This window comes from Taudactylus pleione, unplaced genomic scaffold (genome assembly GCF_031769625.1).
Source record: "Taudactylus pleione unplaced genomic scaffold, aTauple2 ptg000275l, whole genome shotgun sequence".
Classification (NCBI taxonomy): Eukaryota; Metazoa; Chordata; class Amphibia; order Anura; family Myobatrachidae; genus Taudactylus; species Taudactylus pleione.
In genome coordinates, this window is record NW_028284677.1 from 1,837,453 (window position 1) to 1,861,049 (window position 23,597).

A 23,597-nucleotide genomic window follows, 5' to 3' on the forward strand; every position below is an offset into this window, starting at 1 on the left:
TGTGTTTAACACATTTTGGTGCTAGGAATATTTACACATTATACATTTTAATAAAATATGTTATTAATAATTTTATTGGTGAAGCCCCCACAAATCACAATGCTAGGATATACCAGAGAGAAAAAGCTGTGTTTAGTATACATTTGCTATGCACAGTTTGGTGGGCATGATGATATAAAGGCAATGTTTGAGTTTTAGCCCACAGATACATTTAAAATATACTTGCAGCCCTTCCCGTTGAATGATAATAAATGCAATAGTGTCCACATTTGTATATATTGTTAACTACTGTTTCTTAATTCTAGGGCTCAGTAAACTCACACTAGGAAATATGGAAAGCTCCACTCCATTAACAGATTACGGGTATTCAGCTGATCTTGATTATGAAGGAACAGTTTGCAACATGGACACTGTCAAAAGATTTTTGAAAATTTTTGGACCGGTTACATTTTCCTTTATATTTGTATTCGGGCTTGTTGGAAACGTACTGGTTGTTGTAACTTTCAGGCGCTACAAGAAAGAAAAGAATATGACAGATGTTTATCTATTAAATATGGCAATAGCAGACATATTACTAATTTTAACTCTTCCATTTTGGGCTGTATATTATCATAAACAAAACTGGATTTTTAAGGATTTTATGTGCAAATTGGTAAGTTGCATCTATGCAATAAATTTCAATTGCAGTATGTTATTGTTAGCATGTGTAGGCATTGATCGCTATTTTGCCATTGTACAGGTTACTAAGTCATTTAGACTCAGAATCATAGCACTGGCCTATAAACGAGTGTTATGTGTGTCAGTATGGATTATATCTGCCTGTCTGTCTACCATAGCATACATATTCACTGCATGTTATAAAGTAGGAAAAGATACATCCGCGCTGATGGCTTGCGAAGCACGTTACCATGATGGTTTAATAGCACAGAAATGGAAATTTGCAGCTATAATATTTAAGGTTTGTGTAGGGTTTCTGATTCCTTTTCTTGTTATGCTATTTTGCTATACATCTATCATTATAACCCTGTTGCAGGTCAAAAATTCTAAAAGAAAAAAGGCAACATTAGTGAATGTCACAGTTGTGGCAGTGTTTCTGTTCTGCCAGCTCCCATACATTGGGATGCTTTTGACAAAGGCTGCATATTTGATGGACAAAGGCAATTGCTCTGAACAAATGAAACATTCATACGCATTTTTTATTACTAAGGCACTGGCCTTTTTTCACTGCTGTCTAAATCCAGTAATCTATGCTTTTATTGGTGTCAAATTTCGAAATAATTTTGCGAAAATAATTCAAGATATATGGTGCATGCGAAAACTTTACAGGTCTAGAACCCATCTTTCTAGATTTTCCTCTGACATGTGCACATCAATGATGACAGGTGAGGTCTTTATTAGTGAAGGTGGATCATCCTTTACTATGTAATAAAAAAAGCATTTGCTGCGACTTTTATGATCACAAAAATAAAAATATTGAGGTCCCTTTTCTCCAGATGATATTTTTTGCTTCAAAATGTAAATAACACCAAGGTCTATATTTACAAAGTGGTGGCTTTTCTCAGTCAGGTTCTCAGATCAAATATCATGTATCCACTATTTCCTGGGTCATAGCTAGATTAGATTGAAACAAAAATAAAACAGTCAGTGAATGATTGGAGACCTTTGTGACATAAGTAGTCCGAAATATGTTTTGCTCACTTTGGACATGCGCATGAATAAACTTAAAGTATATATCTTAAATAGCCAAATTACATGCCTGTCCGAAAAGATTACTTACTTGAGTTCTTGGATACAGCATACCTGGCTGGCCTTTAGTATACATTGCTGTTGATCCTCTAAAGGTACTTACACTTAGCGACATTTTACACAATTTGCCCGATTCCAACACATCATGACGACATGACTGCCGAGGAGCTGCTGGGGAGAGTTCAAGGGGAAATCCGACACAATGTCTGATAATGAGCACATTACCAAGCACATTTACGGCCATCTGAGCAAATATAACAATCTTTTTTCAGACATGCAACCTAAAATTAAATTTTTAGTTTAATATCTGAAACAAAGAACTGGATAGTTTTGCAGAGTGGTTATAATGGCATGTTATAAAGATATCTAGTATATTTGGTTTAAATGTTTCTTTATATGCAATAATTTGCTTTTGAAAGCTTAAATAAAGTTTTACATAAAAATGCTATGTATTTACTTGATAGCTCTGACATTTTTGCTGATAGAAAAAAAAATCTAAATTAAATATCTATTTTTGATAATGTTTAAAATATATAAAACAATATGACATAAGTTAAAGAAAGACACCAATATTAGAGGGGCTGCTAACTGGAGCAGATGTGTGCCTCTGCAATCAGCCATCTGTAATCTACCTTCGGTGGGGCTTTCTCTGCTCTCCCTGGCTGCCCAGCATCTCCCCTCCAACCTGCAGTGCCTCTTTGGTGCCATTTCTGACTCCCTCAGAGTCTGCCTTCTAGCTGACCTGAAGCTGCTGCCTCGATTTTTACCATGAGACCTGCATTGCCCTGGCCCACTGCAGCCACCTGGTTGCCTCTATCTGCAGCTCCACTCACCTCCTACCTGGCACTTCCTTACATGCTGCTGGACTTAGGGTCTGATCCTCCTGCCTGTGGATGGTCTACTGGTGCTGCCCTGGCCTTTCCTCTAGCCGTACTCTGGCTGCAGGTGGCAGCCATTTTGGATTTAGTCTGAGCCTGCTGAACTGCTCTCTGGACACCTGGGACTCCTGCCATGGTTCTGTAACTTTCCAGGTCCTCTCTTCCAGCTGCCTGTGCACTCTTACCTGTTGGGAACCTGGCAGACCCAGCAGACTATTGGCTACAACTGCAGGAGCTACGGCCAGAGGGCTAGGGGGAGTGGGTGAGACAAAATGGGAAGGCAATATATATGTCCTCTTCATATGTCTCTCTCAGTTGTTGGTGAGCTCTACCTCAAGGCGCGGAGTCTAGTCCACCTGATGGTATTCACCAGTGACCCCTCAAAGTGGGATGTGGGTTTCGCTGCACCAAGTGAACAGGTCACAGCCCTCAGGGTAGGTACCTGGAAAAAACACAGAGATACATTTGAGAGGACTATATAAAACACTGTCAGTGCAATAAGGTTTGGGTAGGAAATTATGTCACTGAAGATCCAGTCGAGAAGACGGACTACGAGATCTGATGGATGTAAATACAGGACACCCAGACGCAAAAGAGCTGAGGATGATACTCCAGAGACTGCGATACTAGTAGCGGAGAAAGACAGCACAGATGGTATGAGATGCTGTATAGTGATGGTACTCAGCACAGATGATATGAGAAGCTGTATAGCACTACCAATAGGGAACATGAAAGGATCCAGAAGTCGCCTACTGAGTACTCCAGGAAAGGAACACAGCAGAGCCTGAGATGCTGTCACAGTAGAAAAACCACTAAGGTGCGAAGTTGTACAGGCAACTTCCTGCTGCAGGAAGTACCCTAATATACAGTCAGGTGCATAAATATTGGGACATTGACAGAATTTTCATATTTTGGCCTCTATTCACCACCACAATAGCTTTGAAATAAAACAAACAAGATGTGCTTTAACTGCAGACTTTCAGATTTAATTTGAGGGTAATTACATCCAAATCAGGTGAACGGTGGGCCAAAAGTAATGGGACTATCAACTCAAAAGCTATTTCATGGACAGGTGTGGGCTATTCCCTCATTATTTCATTATCAATTAAGCAGGTAAAAAGTCTGGAGTTGATTCTAGGTGTGACATTGCATTTGGAATCAGTTTCTGTTGACTCTCAATATGAGATCCAAGGAGCTGTCACTATCAGTGAAGCAAGCCATCATTAGGCTGAAAAATCAAAACAAACCCATCCGAGAGATAGCAAAAACATTAGGTGTGGCCAAATCAACTGTTTGGAACATTCTTAAAAATAAAGAATGCACCGGAGAGCTCAGCAACACCAAAAGACCCGGAAGACCACGGAAAACAACTGTGGTGGATGACAGAAGAATTATTTCCCTGGTGAAGAAAAACCCCTTCACAACAGTTGGCCAAATCAAGAATACTCTCCAAGAGGTAGGTGTATATGTGTCAAAGTCAACAATCAAGAGAAGACTTCACAAGAGTGAATATAGAGGGTTCACCAGAAGATGTAAACCATTGGTGAGCCTCAAAAACAGGAAGACCAGGTTAGAGTTTGCAAAACAACATCTTAAAAAGCCATTACAGTTCTGGAACAACATCCTATGGACAGATGAGACAAAGATCAACTTGTTCCAGAGTGATGGGAAGAGAAGAGTATGGAGAAGGAAAGGAACTGCTCATGATCCAAAACATACCACCTCATCAGTGAAGCTTGGTGTTGGTAGTGTCATGGCGTAGGCATGTATGGCTGCCAATGGAACTGGTTCCCTTGTATTTATTGATGATGTGACTGCTGACAAAAGCAGCAGAATGAATTCTGAAGTGTTTCAGGCAAAATTATATGCTCATATTCAGTCAAATGCTTCAGAACTCATTGGATGGCGCTTCACAGTGCAGATGAACAATGACCCGAAGCATACTGCAAAAGCAACCAAAGAGTTTTTTAAGGTTAAAAAGTGGAATGTTATGCAATGGCCAAGTCAATCCCCTGACCTGAATCCGATTGAGCATGCATTTCACTTGATAAAGACAAAACTGGAGGGAAAATGCCCCAAGAACAAGCAGGAACTGAAGACATTTGCAGAGGAGGCCTGGCAGAGCTTCACCAGGGATGAAACCCAGCGTCTGGTGAGGTCTATGCATTCCAGACTTCAGGCTGTAATTGCCTGCATAGGATTTGCAACAAAGTATTAAAAAGTGAAAGTTAGATTTAGGATTGTTTAGTTTGTCCCATTACTTTTGGCCCCTTAAAAAGTGGGAGGCACATATAGACACTGTTGTAATTCCTACACCGTTCACCTGATTTGGATGTAATTACACTCAAATTAAATATGAAAGATCCTGGTGGTGCCCATGGAATCCAATCCAAACAATTGCTTATCTCTCTACAACCACTTTCTCTGTACACATTGGTTCATTGCTAACCTTATAATGGTCAGACATCCTTGCAGACCTACTGTCTCCTTGAACGTCATAATGAAAAAATGTGTCACTCCGAAGTCACTGCTCTCTGGAGGGTATAGGAAAAGACTGACATATCATCAGCTGATGACCACAGGAATGATGACACCATTGCAAGTGACCCTGAATGTCAGTATTGCCGTAGAAATCCCAGCCGGGCCTGGGCAAAGGAGGGTGCATGGCCTAATCTCGGGAGGCGTGGCCACACCCCCTTGACAAATAAAAACCCACTTATGCAGCGCTGCACGCTGGGGAGGAGGGCGCTGTAAGCTCTCCAGCCTGGTGCTAAGCGGGGGGTGCGATCAGTGTGATCGCTCCCCCCTACAGCCATAGGAGACTTCTCCGGCTGCTGCTGCAGCCATGAGCAGTCATTGCAGCCCAGCACAAGCTTTGTGCTGAGCTGCTGTGAGAGAGGGGAGCCCCTCTAGCAAACTATACCCACTTTCCCCCCCCTCTCGGCACCCATGAATGTCAGATGTCAAGAACTGTTTCCAATGCAGACATTGTCAAAGTGATCAAGAATACAATGGAACCACTGTTAACATTACAAGCAGAAAAGTTTGTTGCAACCATCCAAGAAATAAAAGTCCAACTGGCCCACAACTCTACTCGGTTTCAAGCTAACAAACACAGTTTGGGTGAAGCATTCTATGATATAGCCCATCTTAAGCAACATATTGAGTGCAATTCTAAATTCTATCAGCAACTTTAGAATGAGTGGATGATCAATAGAATCATTCATGTATAACCTAGGCCCTATAGGCCTACCAGAGTCTAGCAAGTCTAATAATCTCTTTCAATGCATATCAGAGACATTACCTATGGTTGTAAACTTCCTAGTCAATTCCGGCCCCCTTGCGGTAGAGCACGCTCATCTCCTGAGCACCACCAGGGAAGACCCAAGAGCAGTGCATATCAAGGGAAATAAGAGGGGGGAGAGGGGGAGATTCACTGCACAGGTCAAAACATCACTATTTAATTCAAGGAAAGAAGATAATCTATAGTTAGAATGGATTAAAAGCTAGTATGTATATATATATAGGGATTGTGCTGGTGCTACTCAGAGTGCTACTCAGAGTAAATGACAATAGTTGCAAAAAGGGGGGAGACCAAACCAAAGACTCTATACTGGAGCACTCTAATAGCTGAATATCATCAGATATAAAATATAACTTTTATTAGATCAAAGTAAAAAATGGACTAACAAACACTAAATATCATGTGGGAGAAGTAAAGATATACGTGTAAAGTAAAAGTATGGGGGAAGGAATTCCCTAAGGATGGCGAAATATAGGGGAAACAATACAAAACAAAAATAGACAATACTAATATACACGTAACAATGTATAAAATATACCCAGGTCGCAGGTAGTTACAGGATGGTCATCAAATATTCATGGATTATAGGAAAATACTGAAATGTTGCCTAAATAAGATAACATGGAAAAATGTCTCCATATATAATGGTAACCCGAATCAGTCCTTTAGATAGACCAGTTGATATAGATATATACCAGGTAGTATAGAAGGATGAAAGTCCGGGGTGTGAGAGAATCCGATCTATCACAGAGTTCTGCTCCTTGCCATTATGCCTTTGGGCAGAGGATGGAAAGTGAGAGACCTGTGTATCACAGTAACCCCTTGAAATAAAAGTCAAGACCACAACCCTATAGCAGGCATTCATTTCAATTCCTTAGTGGTCATACTGAAATAGCATAGGACAAGAAAAGAGGAAATTACTGGACTGCAGGTGGGAAGTGATAGGAGTGTGAAGATAAGGTCATTACTGACCAACGGAATATCTTATCAATCCTCAGGATAGGATAGTTAAAGCAGCATTTAGACCATATAGAATAGAAGGATGAAAAGTTCGGAGTGTGAGAGACCCGTTCTGTCATCGAGTTCTGCTGCTTCCCATCTTGCACCAGGCAGAGTCTGGTAAGTGAGATACCCGTGCTTCACAGTAACCCCAAGAAAATACAGATAGTATCAAGCAACAATAACAGGCATTCGTTTCTACTCCTTTATTGTCTTGCTAAATAGCATAGGACAAAAGAAAGAAGGAAATTACTGGGCTGTAGGCTGATAGGAGTGTATAGAAAGGCATGTACCTTTAATGCTTATCCATCAAGTGCATAGTATCTATGGTAATGCTTTATATATATATATTATATATATATTTTCAAATGATGATATTATTTATCCATCCAGTACATAGTATCTATATTGTGAAAGGCGGCAGTTTTATGAGACACATGCTACAACAGTAAAATGGCAACAAGAAACAGTACATTTGAGATAAATGAATATTGGTTTGACATCACAGAACAATACATATATATAAAATATGGAATGGGATAATAAATAGCATAATTCCTATCTATTGAAAAGCTGAAACCTAACAATTGCTATACAGTGCAACACTCTTATTAGTAAATGACAGCAAAATTAAAGCTATGAGTGTTCCTGATATTATGTAGAAAAAGCAGTTACCAGTGATAAACAGAAAATAATCATGCAGTCAAGGCAGAGCAGTGAGGAATGTTAAGTGCTGCGCTTTCTGCATAAGAAACAATGCATGTGGTAAGTGCAATAAATATCCCAAAATAAGTTGTTCAATTAATCCATATACAACCTGGGTGGAGGGGTGTCCTACATTGCACACATGCAGGGCACCCTGGGAACAGACTCACATTTCACCTACGTGGCTTGATCACGGAAAAATCAGCTACTAGAGATAGCTAGTGAGTGAGTGTCTCAACACACTGACTCGAATCATTCAGATGAGTGAATGATTCGAGTCACTCAGTGTTTGGTGAGTCGAGACACCCAGCTCCACCTAGCCTCTCTGTCACCTCCCCTAGCCTCTCTGTCAGTGGGAGCCAGAGTGAGTGACAGCTCCGCCCCCTTACACTGCTGATCTGACCTGATTATACTTCTCCACTGTGTCAGATCACCAGTGTGGGTGGCGGAGCTGTCAGCGACTCACTCTGAGTCGTGCAGCTACTGCCAGGGCTCATGGCAGTGCACTGACTCTCCTGAGTCAGTGCAGAGGCTTGAGCTGGGCTGCGGGAGGCGGAGCTGTCAGCGACTCACTGAGTCGCGCAGCTACAGCCAGGGCTTGGGGAGTGCACTGACTCAAGAGAGTCAGTGAGAACCCTGACTCACTCTGAGTCACCGGCTCCCCTGCTGGCTCCAGCGCTGCTCTATCTAAAGAGCCGTGTCTCGAGACACTGTCTCGAGACATTTCACTGAGTTGAGCCATGAGGCTCAACTCAGTACAGTGAATTGATCTGCCCATCCCTATCAGCTACTAAAGGATTCACTGACTCTGTTAGTATTACTAGGGTGGATAATCCAATCAGAAAGCTGTGATGTTAGATTGGCACAGGGATCAGGGAATCACCTCAAGCTCAGCAATGAGCAATGTGTCCCAATCAAGTAGCGGGGGCGGGGTTAAGGACGGAGGCTCGTGCAGATGTACAAACTGCTAGTGAGGAGATCTGACACTGAACGTGAGGGATTAGGTAATTGATATCACCTTGCAGCCAATTGCAAGTTGTGCTCCGTGGAGCTACAGTAGTGCATATGTTGTCTGTGCTGTATGCCAACACAGTACATATCCCAAATAAATGAATGAATGAGGGGAGGAAGAGTGGGGAAGAATATAATAACAAGGGTACAGAATCCAAAACAGTACCTGCCTTAACAAGTGAAAGTTCATAGAAAAAAATAAATAAAGAAATATATAAAAAGATAAAACACTGCAAATAGAATAATATATACAGGAATCAATATCCCTATATGGTATAGGTCTAGGTAGGGAGAAAACGGAAGAAGCTAGTAGTGTGCTAAAGCCATATTAAAAATTAAGATCATTGTCATTGATAATTTGGCTTCACGTAGCATGTACATAGAATAATTATCAGAAATAGCGGACTTAGATTGTTCTAAAGTATAGGTATAGTGATTAGAAAGATTATATATTTGGGTGATCGTAAAAAATTACACCAAAGTGGCAGGCTGTACCAGTATTGATTAGTTAAATAAAGAAAGAAAAAAAATTCATAGAAAAAATAAAATAAAAATTAATTACAGTTACAGAAAAACAGATAACTAAATGTGCACTAAGTGTTGAAATACAGACTGGTAAGTGTTGAAGTTTAGAGTTAGAAAATTATAACAAAAGTGTTAAGTAGTAAAGAATAAGGGATATAAGAATGTGTCTATGCCAGTGATGATCATAATATCCAATATATATGTGTGATTCTAAATGCTCATACATGAAAAGTGGTTCTAGTGGTGTGAGTGTTAAGATAATGCATATAGAAGAGAATAGACTAAGATAAAATGTTTCGGTTTGTTAGTAAATGTGCCAGTAGAGGGATAATGTGAAAAAGAAGTGCCTGTATAAATGATACAGTGAAAAAGAAGTGCCTGTATAAATGATACTGTGTGGTGCAAGGTGTTGTATTGAATAGAATATCAAACTATTATATAATAAAAATGTCTAATAGACCCTTGAATTGTATTCAAATTCAAATAAATATAACTAAGAATAATGATAAAAATATAATGAAAGAAATAGATATCAAATTAATAAACATAAAATTCAAAATTAAAGTGGATAGTAGATCCAGGAACAGATCACCATTCTTATTCTAAGAGATAAATACTAGTGAGTCAGAAATGGACTATATTGCATTCATTGAGGCCATGTGGTACCATGGTCCCCAGCTTAAAAATCCATCTCATCTCCTGAACCCCACCAGGGAAGACCCAAGAGCAGTAATAATTTGCTGCCTCATTTACTTCCAGAAAGTATAGCTCTGGAGGGCTTTCAAAAAAACAAGATACCTGGGTGTTTAAAAAAAAACCTGGAAGTCTCACCATCTATATCTCTTTCAGGACTTTTCAGCCATAAGGGTTGATTCATCAAGCAGTGAAAAGAGTGGAGAAGTGGCCCAGTGGAGAAGATTCCCATAGCAACCAATCTACTTATCATATTATAGAATGTACTTGATAAATGTTTCCTCAATGCTAATTGGTTGCTATGGGCAACTTCCCTACTGGTGCATGTGAAAACTTTATAGGTCTAGAACCTGTCTTTCTAGATTATCCTCTGACATTTGCACATCAAGGATGACAAATGAGGTCTTTATTAGTGAAGGTAGATCATCCTTTACTTTGTAATAAAAAAATCATTTGCTGCGACTTTTATGATCACAAGAATTTAAAAAAATATTGAGGTCTCTTTTCTCTCCAGATGATATTTTTTGCATCAAATGTAATTAACACCAAGGGCTATACATACAAAGTGGTGGCTTTTCTCAGTCAGGCTCTCAGACCTGCTTTTAACAAATATCATGTATCCACTATTTCCTGGGTCACAGCTAGATTTGATTGACACAAAAATAAAACAAAAAGCCTCTAGACTAGAGAAAGATAAGAAATTCCCTTTGTGTGGCAATCTTGAATAAATGTATACCTTTATTGCTGTATTATTGAAAAAGAAAAGGGATATTTGAAAGACTCAAGAAAATACAACACAGTGGTGAGTCTCTCTGTTGTTTAAATTAACATATGTTGCTAAATAATCTACAAAGATGTAATAGTCTGGTGGCAATATCTTGGCGAAAATGATTGTCAGCACTCAATACAGATTATAGATAACAGAAAAAGCATCTAAGGACTAAAATGCCCCCCAATGAGTGCTATGGCAGTTTTATCCTAAATAGATTATCAAGAGGCCACTTGACCCAGGCTCTCTAGACATTGGACACTCATATCTAAGAGAACTGGGTACCATTTTGAAAGATAAGCATTTTTTTCTTCTTTTATTTCTTATGCGTATTGCATACTCCTCCAAGGAGTACTGAGGAGAGAGGAATACTGGGAGATATCTTGGATATACGTACTATATGCTTGATATACAGCAAAATATGGTACGCAGCTAATTGTAGTCCTGTCTTGCTACTTCTGTAAAAACAAACTACACTATATCACCTTTTCTCTTCTGGGCTTGAATGAGCCCCTCTTAAGGTGTTCCAGTAGATGACATCCCGTACATTTCACCCTATATGAGTCATATACCATTGGAAACCAGATAAGCTATAAAGTTCTTTTTTTTTGGTACGCACATTAATTTTGAGCACCAATTATCACTTTAACTAATCTACTACACTATCAGGCGCATGTCTCTTTAACCCCCTTTTTCATACATATATGAATATATAAATATATGAATATATAAATATATTCATATATTTATATATTCATATATATATTCATATATTCATATATATTCATATATATGAATATATAAATATATATAAATCCATGACACTGATGCACATTTGCACACATATATATATATATATATATACATATACTTAAACGATCGCATGTGTATCCACAATGCATGCACACATATACACAGTTGCTATTGTAAATATAAACACACACACAGCGCATGTTGTGCTGTACACAACCCCTGCACACAGCGCACCTTTTACACTGCGTGTAGACGCACAACGCATACTTACATATAGTCATAAATATACACGCACTCATAAAAGATTTCTTCACATTAAACATAATATTAAAGGTTTTAGTAGCATATAATTATGTTGTGAAATGTATGTATATGATATTTAAGGTATACAACATGGTAGACATGGCATGTTTGGTGCTATACTGACACCCTGTTTATTTCCAGATATTCAAATCTATCAGCGATGGAGTTGCATCTTGCGTTCGATGGTTATGGATTATAGGAAATTATTGGTTAGAATGTATACTCTGTAATGTAGTGCCTTTAGCTAGTTTAAACCAATTAAAGAAAGACAATGTAATCTCAAGAGGCTGTGGAGAATTGGGACATACCCCTAGTGAACTACAGCGTACTACAATGACCAAAATAGGAACCAATGGAATTATGTTTGTCTGTCTTCATTGTTGTTATCATGATCTGTTAGGGTATATAACCTGTGTCCTGGGCCCAGTCAGTAGCCATTCTTCTTGGATGACCACAGGCTTCTGGAGTGAGGACTGTTTACTGGGACCGGGGCGCATGCGTATGTATCAAGCTGTACCTTTAGTATTTAATTGTCTTTGCGCTAATTGTGATAGATCAAAGCGTGTAACTTACTTTTTGTTGCAATAAGAACTTTTTGTGCTTTGGAAACACAGTTGGGCTGGAATGCAATTATTTATTGTGTGACAGGTAACGCAAAATAGCGTCTTGTGATTATTTAGAGGTACGACAATACGGTATTCATAATATGGCTGCTGAAAACAACATGGAGGCTGAATGAACCATTGCTATTTATTTTTATAACTATGCCTTTAATAAAATGAATTTGCTAAAATGTTATCTTAATACTACTTTGCAAGATTTAAGAAAGTAAATCCAGCTGCAGGCTATATCTGTCTCTGTCTGGCTCAGATGCCAAGATGTGGTGAGCCATTTACCAGAAATATAAGGAACAATGAAGTCTGTAAAATGGTTAAATTTTATTTTTAATGTCTAGCTCATAAACCCATGATTTATTGCTACATGACTATAATGATAAGATTGGATTTCTTACAATTAGGGAGTAAAATAATTATTTGATTGGTCATATGCCTTTAGGGGAGAATGATAAGGACTATTGTTTGATTGGCTTATGTCTAAAATCATATTTGGTATATAATTCTTGTACAATCAATGTATGGGCAGCTTGCAATGATATTTCTGCCAGCTCTGGGCCTGAATATATTCAGAAAGAGTTATCCTATATAGTAGGGTAACAGAAAGACACTCCTTTGTGGGGGCACTCTTGTTAAATGTCACTCCGGGCCTTGCGGTTGAGAAACTCAACCACAGGCTTCGGCTCGCAGTGGCGATGGTCGCGATGGTCAAGACCATCGCGACCATCATCCTGCACGCTCGTATAGGCTGTGGGTGGTGACCCACAGCTATACGAGCGTCCAGGAGGACGCTCCATAATTATGGAGGTGAGCCCTGATTCAGAGCGAGCGCTCTGGTCAGAGCGTCCGGCTCTGAATCAGGGCCTATGTCCAGTAACCGGCGTCTGATATCATAACCCTTGATTATTAATACATAATCCTTTTTTTTTGGATATTTGTTTACATCATTAATTAATATCTATAATAACATGGTTTATAGTATTAATACCTGGATGTAAGTTACCAAGCTTAGTATACCAAACAAATTGTAATTAACATTGATTTCCTCATTTGTTAATCCTCCGTTGCTTAAGATTTATAAATTAACCACAGATTGTTGTAGCCCCGGACCCTGCATATACAATTTTCCCCAATGCACACACATGGGGTAATTGACAAATATATATACACTCAGATGTATAACTGGAGGGAAAAATACCCCTCGAATGACAGAAGATTATGTCTATATGTTAGCCAGACCAATTCTGGCTCGTTCCCTCATGAGACAGGGAACACAGGAGAAGCAGATTAGTTCAACAACAGGGGAAAATATATGCATTGTCTGTGCGGAGTAACCGCAGTTTGAACAGAGGAAGCATATTAATAAATGACAGAGGGAAGCGTGTGTATTATCTGTTGGTATAACCGCAATTGCTCCAGAGATGTATCGGAAGCCAGGGGTCAGCTGGGAACAGCGGATACTCACATATCCATTGCAGTGTCACCGCGAGGTATAACAGGGCTATACAGGAGCCGGCCGGGAGATCAGCTGAACATTGCTGATACTCACGTGTCCTGTGACGTGCGTTTCGCCGTGCAGGCTTTCTCCAACAGGGGGCCAAGTGTAAAAGCTATCTGATTGCTGCGCCTTTATAGGCTGCATGTTACTATAACCTCCTCCCCTCACTTACAATCGCGAGGTGGGAGGAGTAAGGAAGGGTTGTCAAGGAGACAGTTCCTGTTTACCCCTTGCATCATTGGGAATCCCCTATTGTCCTGGGGACGAATTCTCCTGACTTGCTAAATCACCTATTAAATCACAGGCACCTCTTAAGAATGCAAAGTAGTAGTTTTTGATGTAGAATTATTGCACATCTATATGTAACATCATAATACTCTATTGTTATTCTCTGCATTAAAGGAGGAAAAATATATAAATATGGTTTAATCATATAATCAAGGAAAGTATAAAACAAAAATAAAATAAAATAAAAAGATTTTAACCCTCTAATGGACACATTATATTCAGGCCCGCTCGCAAGTGCATAGCACTCGCAAGTGGGTCGATGGTGGGCCAGTGTGCATGCGCGGCGTGTGCGAGCCCCGGATCGAGCACAAAAACCACTTGCTTCGGTGCTCACAACAAATGGGGCGGCTGTTGATGTTGATCGACAGCTCGCCCCATTTTGTAGGCGGGGAGGGGGGTGGCTGGGCAAACGGAGGTGTTTCTGCAGGAATGCCTGCCATTTGTGGGCGGCCCTACTGACATCACTCATGTTGTCAGTAGGTGGACTTCCTGCTCTATTAGACACAGGCTCCGGCCTGGTCTTTAGTTGGCTGACACAACTACACACACATTGTCTGTGTCTATGCCTTCCCTGTATCCTCCAGGTTAGGCCTTGGCTTCCTCAGCCTGCAGCTCCACTGCCTTCTCATCACAGTCAGAGAGTTTGTGGTCCCCCCTTGCCTCCTGCAAGATTCAGACACAAGCCTTCTGGCCTCCCAATGGCTTGCTCAGCTTCACTGGGCTCTCTGACTGGTCTGCCTCACCAGTCCACAAGGTAATCCTTACACAACTTCCGAGAATCTTTTCTTCTCTGTGTGGGCGGATCTCTCCGGCCTCACACAGAATCTGCTGCTCACCAGTGCCACCTCTGGTGATACTGCCACAATATATATATATATATATATATATATATATATATATATATAAAGAATCTGCTCCTACAGTATTTGCCACTACATATATCTGTGTTTGAAAAATGACAGGTAGGAGAAGATTGTTTGGAAGGTTCCCTCCATCAATGTTTTCTAATGTACAGTATGTGTTGTTGTTAGTTATTTTTACAGTGTATGTATCAATGTGTATATTTTTTTTCAAATTCGAATATGCTAACATATAATAAAAACACAACACATGTTTTGATTCTAAGTTTTTTTTATTTTTTTTTAATCAAATTTTGAAATTTGAAAAACAAAAAATGAAAAAAGAACCTTAAAGCGTCCTTCTGATGTGGCTTAGTGATTCGGCCATCATATGCACGCATGTGCTGAGGATTTCGAGCTCCTTCCCCTGTGCACTGTCCAAACTATTCTGCAGCACATCTGAAATGTATACAATAAAAAGAGTTTTAAAATAATAATTTTTCTAACGCAATCGGAGCTGTTGAAACCATCACCCACCCATGGTCACTATGATAAACCCAGCACTGCAAGCTATGTGACAGTGCTGCTTTTGTAAATGCAGCTGGTATTTTCATACACCATCTGCAGAATTAGGGGCCCATTTATCATTGTTTGCTTTTGCAAAGCGATAAGGGCATACCAGTAACGCCCCTGATCACTTTGCAAAAAACGATCTCTTCAGCCGGATGTATCATCCGGGACATGCAGGGACATGGGCTCCAAAAGGAGCATGTCCCTGTGATGTCTCTGGAGAGTGGCCAGCCACTAAATGAGGTGCTGCGCATGCGTAGTCTCATGGACTGCACATGCACATTTAATAGTGCACGATGTAAGCCATAGGCTTCAGTGGCTAATGTCATCTTTAGATGGCCTTAGCCGCGGGGGCCAATATCTGGAATGCATCGCATTCTAGATATTGGTACATTTGGCAGCATCACTTCCCCCATAGAAACCTATGGGGGAGGCAGCTGCCAGTGGCAATGGTGGGATCACAGCAGGTATCCTGCGGTCCCTCCTTAATACATCCGAGGGATACTTAGTATTTGAGGTAAACCCCCGAAAATGGGTGTTTTCCCTTATTTTACTTCAAATACATTTTGATAAATGGGCCCCTTAACCTGATGGCAAGAATCACATTTGCAAAGTGACCTGTAGCCTGATCTGCCTTTTATAAAATGTTACCAGTAACAGGTAGTGTGAAATGGCTCCCATCACCATACATGTGGAAATGTAATTGTCCAGGCTTGCACTGGCCTGCCGGGGATTCAGGTAATTCCTCGGTGGTCCTCACTGCTTAAAGGCCATGCCCCTTTTGGTGAGGGGGCAGAGCTTTGCAGGCCGCGATTGGGGGGGGCGGTATCTGTCCGGCATGAACGGCTCACTGGCACAGCATGACAGTTGCAGCATGTGCCATAACTCCTTTTGCTGGTGCAGGCAGCAGCTTCCATGCTTGCACTTCCTCCTCAATTGATGGCCACACCTACCTAATTTTTGGTCATGCCCCTTAAGCAGGCCCCTGCTATTGCATTCCCCTGTGGGCCCTCTGTGCCCGTGTCTGACACTGCTTCAGCCACAGGTACTTCTGGGGACATCACTGGGACCTGGGAAGAAGCTGCCCAGTTGGAGCTCCCAGATAAGTTGGAGCCAGGGGAGGAGTGGTTTGAAGTCGGTGAAGGGGATGGATGGGAGGAATGGTGAGAAGAGGGTGCATGGCAGTAATTTTGGGAAGAGGGTGTAGGGGAGTGAGGGGAGGAATGGTGGGAAGTGGGTTCAGGGGAGTGAAGGGAGGAATGGTGGGAAGAGGGTGCATGGAAATTAAGGGAGGAATGGCGGGAAGAAGGTGCAGGGGAGTGAATCCTCTTCTGGCTTGTTGACGTTGTCCTATGAGATATTATATAAAAGTAAAGATGTTTAAACATTTTTACTGTCCAAAGTTCAATTTATGAAATATTTTACCATAAAAGGTGTGTGTGTGTATATATGTCTCTCGCTGTGTATATATATATAGATATATGTCATACTTGCCGACAATCTGCTCCCTCCTTCCGGGAGGGTGCTGATTGTCGGCTAACAGCGGGGGGGCATGGCCATTCACTGACATTACATTGGGAGCGGAGCCAGGGGCAGGGCCGCGCGATCGCATCATCGTGGCCCCGCTCCATCTTCAACAATGCCTTTATTTTCGGCATTGTGAAGCAGGGGACGGGGCCACGATGACGCGATTCAGCACGAATCGTGTCACCGGCGTTCCTGCTGCAGGGATTTCAAGTTTATTCTGGGGGGATGTCGGGAGGGCTTTCCAGGGGGCCGGGAGCGGCACCCGCAAATCAGGAGGTTCCCGGCCAAATCAGGAGGGTAGGCAAGCCTGATGTATGTATGTATATGTATATATATATATAGATATATATATATATATATATATATATAGACATACATTATATATATAAGAGAGAGAGAGTATTTTAATAATACAAAATATTAGAAGAAATGACTACATATTTATTAATACAAGCAGAATGTAAAAAAAACCACACACACCTAATGTCTCAAAAATTTAAGATACATCGGAAAATAAAAGTCATTTAAAAAAAAAAAATGGCAGACCAAAAAAAGAAAAAACCCACCAGACCTTAAACCAACAAAATGGCAGCAGGCCTTAAAAAAATAAAATTGCAGTAGGCCTTAATTATAAAAAAAGGGCAGCAGACCTTAATAAAAAAAATAAAAAAAACACTAAGCAATTGCAGATGCATGCATACTTACACACACACACAGGCATACACACCACAAAATAACTTACATCACAAATGAATGGCCCGCAAGTGGGCCAGGAGGTCTGGGGTCTGCCACCAGAGGTCAGACCAGTGCCTCTCCAGCAGCTTCAGCAGCATCCAATGCGGCATAGCCTGCACCACACCTGCGTAGGCACGCAGCCTTTGTGCATTACTTAGAAATGGGTCCACGGGCCCTAGACTCCGCTCCATAACCTCTGCCATGATCCGCAGCTCCCTGCGGGTAAAACTAGTGGCTCTCATAATAGCAAAGACAATTATTACAATGTGCATACTTTATATAAACTATGGTGCAATCTGATTGGCTGTCCACACAAATATGGCTGATCAGCATAATACTAAAGTTATTATAATCTAATAATACCAAACTTTATTAGTAATTACTTTAAAACACGCAGCAGGTGCCATTTCCCAGTGCCTGAGCATGCATATGCATGTGCGGCTTAAATGTGACCATGACACATGGCAGCTCCCACTGACAGTGGGTCTGATTTGTAAGCATGGTTTTAAAAACATCTGTTGTGTATTTCGGCAACTTAGTAACATATGCATACGCATATGTCTTGTATTAGCTAAACTGTTTTTTTTTACCTTTTGTAGTCTTTGGCTGACTGCTATCATGATATATATGTTTTTCTGCACAAATTTGGAATGGGCCTATCAGATGCCAAACAGCCTGTGGACACACTTGCAGATATGTATGTTGAAAGTCTGTCTGTAGCAACACCAGATGTCCCTTCTTTATCTGCTAACTTGCCAAAGACCCTTGGAACTGAGTTTTTTTGCAGAAGCCAATTTATATCTGTTGGCTGACAAAGATGTACCACTTGCTGTGTCTGTAAAATATTTGCAAACACTTGTCTCTGTATCTGTCACTTTATGTGTCAAGTCGAAAAATTTTTATAACAAAATTGATTATTAAAGGAGCTGTTGGGGCTGAAAGGCTGCTGATGGGTGAATTCAGAGCTGACCCTAGGCACAGGCATTCTAGGCAAATGCCTAGGGGATTTGGAATGCCTAAGGGGAATCCATAGGCTCAGTACTGTTTAGCGGTGCAATGCACTGGGTCCTGCAACAATTTAGGGGCCTGCAGCCGGCAGTACTAATAATGAGTCACACACTCATTATTACAGTACTATGCGCTGCGGCTGGCCTCAGACAGTTGGACTGTGGCTCCTTCTTATCCTTGTCCTGACCAGGCAGTCACTATGCCTGAGACCATCTCCTCCCCCTGAGTCTCCATCCCCTTCTGTCTATACTACATACATGCCCACTCGTTTCCCTGCCCAAGACCACACCCCCTAACCTGGGGTCCCTGCCCCTTGGTCTCCAGTCTATTCTCTGTCATCATCTCACAGGCTCTTCTATTTCCTCTCCTATCCTGTGCCATGGAGCCCAGCCCCAGCAGGGACCACACAATTTCTTCCAGGACAGGTAAGTGCCAGTATCATCTAGGGGGGTGGTCATGGTGTATTAATGTAGTGTGTGTGCGTGGGGGGTGTATTCACTTTATGTGTATGTGTGTAAGGAATGTGTTTATATTATCTGTGTTATAACTTATATGTGGGTCACTGATCACTGTTCTGAGTTTTATGGTGCTCACTGCTGCACACTCTACACTGTATGGCCCTCACTGTGATGCACTCTGCTTTATATGTCCATCAATGTGACGCACTCTGCATTATATGGCCCTCACTGTGACGCACTCTGCATTATATGGCCCTCACTGTGAAGCACAGTGCATTATTTGTCCCTCACTGTGATGCACTCTGCATTATATGGCCCTCACTCTGATGCACTCTGCATTATACGTCCCTCACTGTGACGCACTCTGCATTATGTGGCCCTCACTGTGATGCACTCTGCGTTATGTGGCCCTCAATGTGACACACTCTGTAATATATAGCTCTCACTGTGATGCACTCTGCAATATATGGCCATCACTGTGATGCACTCTGCATTATATGGCCCTCACTGTGATGCAATTTGAATTATATAGCTCTCACTGTGACGCACTCTGCAAAATATGGCCATCACTGTGATGCACTCTGCATTATGTAGACCTCACTGTGGCACACTCTGCATTATATGTCCCTCACTTTGACACTCTATGCTCTACATGGCCTCCACTGTGATGCACTCTGCATTATGTGGCCCTCAATGTGACACACTCTGTAATATATAGCTCTCACTGTAACACACTCTGCATTATATGGCCCTCACTGTGATGCACTCTGCATTATATAGCCCTCACTGTGATGCACTCTGCACTATATGGCCATCACTGTGATGAACTCTGCATTATATGGACCTCACTGTGACGCACTCTGCATGTTATGTCCCTCTCTGTGATGCTCTCTGCTCTATATATGGCCCTCACTGTGATACACTCTGCATTATATGTCCCTCACAGCTGCGCTCTCTGTACTATATGGCCCTCACTGTGACGCACTCTGCATTATATGTCCCTCACAGCTGCGCTCTCTGTACTATTTGTCCCTCACTGTTACACACTCTGCAATATATGGCACTCACTGTGACGCATTCTGCATTATATGGCCCTCACTGTGATGCACTCTGCATTACATGGCACTCACTGTGAAGCACTCTGCATTATATGTCCCTCACAGCTCCTCTCTCTGTACTATACGGTCCTAACTGCGATACTCTCGGCATTATATTGCGCTCACTGTGCACAATCTCTGCTCTATATGGCCCTCACTGTGACGCACTCTGCATTATATGGCACTCACAGCTGCGCTCTCTGTATTAGAAGTCCCTTACTGTGATGCACTCTGCAATATATGGCCCTCACTGTGATGCACTCTGCATTATATGGCCCTCACTGTGATGCACTCTGCATTATATGTCTCTCATTGAGATGCACTCTGCATTATATGGCCCTCACTGTGACGCACTCTGCTCTATATGTCCTCACTGTGATGCAACCTGCATTATATGGCACTCACTGTGACTTCCTCTGCATTATATGGCCCTCACTGTGATGCACTCTGCATTAAATGGCCCCCACTGTGATGCACTCTGTATAATATAGCCCTCACTGTGATGCACTCTACAATATATGGCCATCACTGTGATACACTCTGCATTATATGGACCTCACTGTGACGCACTCTGCATTTTATGTCCCTCACTGTGGAGCTCTCTGCTCTATATATGTCCCTCACTGTGATGCACTCTGCATTATATGTCTATCACAGCTGCGCTCTCTGTACTATATAACCCTCACTGTGATGCACTCTGCATTATATGTCCCTTACAGCTGCACTCTCTGTACTATTTGTCCCTCACTGTTACGCACTCTGCAATATATGGCCCTCACTATGACACACTCTGCATTATATGGCCCTCACTGTGACGCACTCTGCATTATATAGCACTCACTGTGATGCACTCTGCACTATATGTCCATCCCTCTGATGCACTCTGCATTATACAGACCTCACTGTGACGCACTTTGCATTTTATGTCCCTCACTGTGATGCTCTCTGCTCTATATACCCTCACTGTGATGCACTCTGCATTATATGTCCTTCACAGCGGCACTCTCTGTACTATATGGCCCTCACTGTGATGCTCTCTACATTATATGGCCCTCACTGTGATGCACTCTGCATTATATGGCCCACACTTTGACACACTCTTCATTATATAGCCCTCACTGTAATGCACTCTGCAATATATGGCCATCACTGTGATGCACTCTGCAGTACATGGACCTCAATATGACACACTCTGCATTATGAGTCCCTCACTGTGATGCTCTATGCTCTATATGGCCCTCACTGTTACACACTCTGCATTATATGTCCCTCACAGCTGCTCTCTCTGTACTATACGCTCCTAACTGTGATATTATCTGCATTATATGGCCCTCACTGTGCATACTCTGTGCTCTATATGGCCCTGACTGTGACGCACTCTGCATTATATGGCCCTCACAGCTGCGCTCTCTGTATTACAAGTCCCATACTGTGATGCACTTTGCATTATATGGCCCTCACTGTGATGCACTCTGCATTATATAGACCTCACTGGGATGCACTCTGCATTATGTGTCCCTCTCTGTGACGCTCTCTGCTCTATATGTCCTCACTGTGACGCACTCTGCATTATATGTCCCTCACTGTGATGCACTCTGCATTATATGGCCTTCACTGTGATGCAATCTGCATTATATTGCCCTCACTGTGACGCACTCTGCATTATATGGCCCTCATTATGGCGCACTCTGCATTATATGTCCCTCACTGTGGCACACTCTGCATTATATGGCCCTCTCCGTGACGCACTTTGCATCATATGTCCCTCAGTCTGATGCACTCTGCATTATATGGCCTTCACTGTGATGCACTCTGCATTATATGACCCTCACTATGATGCACTCTGCATTATATGGCCCACACTTTGACACACTCTTCATTATATAACCGTCACTGTAAAGCACTCTGCAATATATGGCCATCTCTGTGATGCACTCTGCAGTATATGGACCTCAATATGACACACTCTGCATTATGAGTCCCTCACTGTGATGCTCTATGCTCTATATGGCCCTCACTGTTACACACTCTGCATTATATGTCCCTCACAGCTGCTCTCTCTGTACTATACGCTCCTAACTGTGATACTCTCTGCATTATATGGCCCTCACTGTGCATACTCTCTGCTCTATATGGCCCAGACTATGACGCACTCAGCATTATATGGCCCTCACAGCTGCGCTCTCTGTTTTAGAAGTCCCATACTGTGATGCACTTTGCACTATATGGCCCTCAATTTGATGCACTCTGCATTATATAGACCTCACTGGGATGCACTCTGCATTATGTGTCCCTCACTGTGACGCTCTCTGCTCTATATGTCCTCACTGTGACGCACTCTGCATTATATGTCCCTCACTGTGATGCACTCTGCATTATATGGCCTTCACTGTGACGCACTCTGCATTATATTGCCCTCACTGTGATGCACTCTGCATTATATGGCCCTCACTGTGACACACTCTGTGTTACATAGCCCTCATTCTGATACACTCTCCGATATATGGCTCTCACTGTGATGCACTCTGCATTACATGGCCCTCACTGTGAAGCACTCTGCATTATATGGCCTTCACTGTGACAACTCTGCATTATATTACTCTCACTGTGCGCACTCTGCATTATCTGTACCTCCCTATGACACTCTCTACATTATATGTCCCTCACTATGATGCACTCTGCATTATATGACCCTCACTGTAATGCACTCTGCATTATATGGCCTTCACTGTGACGCACTCTGCATTATATTGCCCTCACTGTGACGCACTCTACATTTTATGGCCCTCACTGTGACACACTTTGCATTATATGGCCCTCACTGTGATGCACTCTGTGTTATAAAGCCCTCACTCTGATGCACTCTCCAATATATGGCCATCACTGTGATGCACTCTGCATAACATGGACCTGACTTTGACACACTCTGCATTATAAGGCCCTCGCTGTGATGCACTCTACATTATATGGACCTCACTGTGATGCACTCTGCATTTTATGGCCCTCACTGTGATGCACTCTGCATTATATAGCCCTCACTGTGATGCACTTTGCATTATATAGACCTCACTGTGACGCACTCTGCATTATGTAGCCCTCACTGTGACGCTCTCTGCTCTATATGTCCTCACTGTGATGCAATCTGCATTATATGGCCATCACTGTGACACACTCTGCATTATATCGATCTCACTGTGATGCACTCTGCATTTTATGGCCCTCACAATGACACACTCTGCATTATATATCCCTCCCTATGACACTCTCTGCATTATAT

General features: G+C 41.9%; 1 pseudogene; it reads left to right on the forward strand.

Moving 5' to 3' along the window:
- The first annotated feature begins 313 nt into the window (after window positions 1-313).
- On the forward strand, window positions 314-1,426 carry LOC148513626 (C-C chemokine receptor type 6 pseudogene; annotated as a pseudogene).
- The last annotated feature ends 22,171 nt before the right edge of the window (window positions 1,427-23,597 follow it).